Raw genomic sequence first — 3671 nt, 5'->3', positions numbered from 1 at the left:
GCCTTCTTGAACCGCTGCAGTCCATGTGCTGTGGGTTGACCCACAATGTCCCTTAGGGAGGGAATTCCAGGATTTTGACCTAGTGACACTGGAGGATATATTTCCAAGTCAGGATGGTGAGAGGCTTGGGGGGGAGCTTGCAATGCGGGTTTTCCCATGTATCTGCTGCCTTTGTCCTTCTAGATGGAAGTGGTCATGGGTTTGGAAGGTGCTGTTGCAGGATTTTTTGGTGAATTTCTGCAGTGCATCTTGTAGATGGTACACACTGCTGCTACTGAGCGTCGGTGGTGGGGGGAATGGATGTTTGTGGATGTGGTGCCAACCAAACAGGCTGTTGTGTCCTGGATGGTGTCAAGCTTCTTGAGTGTTGTTGGGGCTGCACTCATCCAGGCAAGTGGGGAGTATTCCATCACACTCCCGACTTGATCCTTGTAGATGGTGGACAGGCTTTGGGGAGTCAGGAGGGGAGTTACTTGCTGCAGTATTCCTGCCCTCTGACCTGCTCTTGTAGACAATGTGTATGTGGTGAGCCCAGTTGAGTTTGTGGTCAATGGTAACCCCCAGGATGTTGATAGTGGGGGATTCAGTGATGGTAACACCATTGAATGTCAAGGGGCGGTGGCTAAATTATCTCTTATTGGAGCTGGTCATTAACTGGAATTTTGTGGCGTAAATGTTATTTGCCACTTGTCAGAACAAGCCTGGATATTGTCCAGATCTTGTTGCATTTGAACATCGACTGCTTCAGTATCTGAGGAGTCACAAACGGTGCTGAACATTGTGCAATCATCGGCGAACATCCCCACTTCTGACCTTATGATGGAGGGAAGGTCATTGATGAAGCAGCTGAAGATGGTTGGGTCTAGGACACTACCCTGAGGAACTCCTGCAGAGATGTCCTGGAGCCGAGATGATTGACCTTCCACAACCACGACCATCTTCCTATGTGTCACGTATGAATCCAACCAGCGGGGAGTTTGCACCCCGATACCCATTGATTCCAGTTTTGCTAGGGCTCCTTGATGCCACACTCAGTCGAATGCAGCCTTGATATCAAGAGCTGTCACTCTCCCCTCACCTCTGGAATTCAGCTCTTTTGTCCGTGTTTGAACCAAGGCTGTAATGAGGTCAGGAGCTGAGTGGCCCTGGCGGAACCCAAACTGGGCGTCACTGAGCAAAGCTTTGAATTAGGAAAGTCAAAGGGAAAGTTTTGCTTGATCGTGTTTGTTTGAAATTTTTGAGACACAATAGAGCGGTCAATATTAGTTTTATCATTTAATTTAGCCTTTTAAAGGTGAGAATGTAGTGTCAGTGGACAAAAGACAAGAATGATTGCTAATGGCTTCAAGCCAAAGTGGGTGGAGTGGAGTAAAAAGCCAAAGGTGGGGTGTGATGTTTCAGAAATCTTGATGCTGGAATATCAGCTCACTATAATTTACATGGACTTTGCCGTCAAAAATACAATTACCGAAATTACAGATGACACCAATTTGAAGGCCAGCTTGGAGTCAGTTCTCAACAAAGGAGATTCTAATCTCCTGGTTCTATTGGTCAGTCAGGGCTTTCTTGATTGGCCCAGGTTAACAACCCAATCAAGAACCTTGTGGTCAATGAGGTCCACCTGGTCCCATTTACTACAGAAACAGATCAAAGATTTGGTCTTTTTTGATAGAATAGGTCCAGAGAGAGTGTTTTCTCTTGTGGTGGTTGGTGTTTCATCTCTATCTTTGAGTAGTGCTCAGAAAAGATATATTTTGTGAAAGCTTCTGGACAACTGACAAGAATAAAACTGCAAGAGGAAAACCAATACGGACACCAAATGAGGGGAGAACTGATGGGAAACTTCATCAATAGGGCCCAAGCAGTTCACTGTGTAAATTGAAGCCAGGCACATCAAAACCATCCTGTGGGATAATGGTTATAAAGGGACATAATCAGGGCATTATATGGCATATAAACACATGAAAGGTCCTAACAGAGTCAGTCTTGGAACTGAAAAGTGCACAGATGGAGGAAGGATCTGAAATGTTTGGACCACAATTGAAGCCAGCTGTTTCAAGCTGCTATTATCCTATCACTATTCAAGTGGCATTTGCCACCTGTCAGGTCAAAAAGACAATCTGCCTGCTATATAACGAATATTGTGGTCTATGAGTTTCAGTGTGGGTGTGGTGCCACTTATATAGATTGTACATCCCAATGATTGGTGGATTGTATCATGCAGTATGTTCCGTGGATAGCTGGGCATTGCCCAACAGTAATTTAGTCCAATAGGGGAGGTGATGGCCTAATGGTATTATCTAGTATATAATTCCACCTTGTTATCTTACATTTTTACATGCGTGCAAATTATGAAGAAAAGGACGTGGAGGCATTCTTTATTTCATTTGAAAAAGTAGCAAAACAAACGAAGTGGTCGGAAGAAAACTGGACACTGTTGGGATAGATCATGCTGACAGGTAGAGCTCATGAGGTTTATGCATCACTTTCAGATTTCAGGGTTGCTATGGATGATGATGCAGTAAAATCAGCTGGATCTTCGTTTGTATGAGTCAGCTTCTGAGACATAGAGGCAAAGGTTAGAAACATAAGGGTCCAGTCTGTGCAGACCTAAAGTGAAAGTGAAAGGGAACAGTGAAGTATTTTTCACCATTGGGTATGGGAATTAAGGGTAAAATGGCTCTCAAGGAAATTATACTCTTTGAATAATTTCAAGATTCACTTCCTCCAGGAATCAGACCCTCATATTTGAAACCAGAGGCATAGTTAGTGGAGCTGACATTGGAATTAACCCTTTTTGCCATCACTCCCATAAACCAAGAAGGATGGAAGGTGGGTGAGTCAAGGGAAGGATAAAGAAGGAACACAGGGAATGGCTGGGAAGTCCCCTTCAGGCAGAGACGGAAAGTGCTGAGGGTAGAGGTGAAAATGAAAGGACTAAATGTTTTGAATGTAAATTAAGTGGGAGATGTTCATTCAGACCATTTTTCTAATCAACTTGCTCAGAGGTATTATTACACACCTCTGCAAGAGGGACTTGAACCTGGGCCTCCCAGTGCAGGGCTAGGGGCATGGGAGGGCTCTCGATGTTCATTCATAATGCTAGAAGTTGCAGGGGGCTTGTTGGAATTCATAACTGGAGTGATTTGGAAAAGGAGCTCAGCATGAAGTGGATCAAATTGAACTACAACTGAGCCTGAGGACTATCAGAGACTCACATTCACTGGTTCATTTCTCATTTTAATGTCCTGACTGATCAGGGTCCACAAGACCAGAAGACACGGAAGCAGACTAGGCCATTCAGCCCATAGTGTCTGCTCCACCATTCAATCATGATTGATAAGTTTCTCAACCCCATTCTGTCGCCTTCTCCCCATAACTTTTGATCCCCCTAACAATCAAGAATTTAGATATCTCTGTCTTAAATATACATAATGACCTGGCCTCCACAGCCTTCTGTGGCAGTGAATTCCATAGATTCACCACTCTCTGGCTGAAGAAGTTTCCCCTCATCTCCGTTCTAAAAGGCCTTCCCTTTACTCTAAGGTTGTGCCCTAGGGTCCTAGTCTCTCCTCCCAGTGGAAACATCTTCCCAATGTCCACTCTATCCAGGCCTTTTGGTATTCAGTAAGTTTCATTTAGAACCCTCATCATCCTTCTAAACTCCATTG

Source organism: Rhincodon typus, chromosome 24 (genome assembly GCF_021869965.1).
Source record: "Rhincodon typus isolate 14 chromosome 24, sRhiTyp1.1, whole genome shotgun sequence".
NCBI classification, from domain to species: domain Eukaryota; kingdom Metazoa; phylum Chordata; class Chondrichthyes; order Orectolobiformes; family Rhincodontidae; genus Rhincodon; species Rhincodon typus.
Note: the sequence above shows the minus strand (reverse complement) of the source record.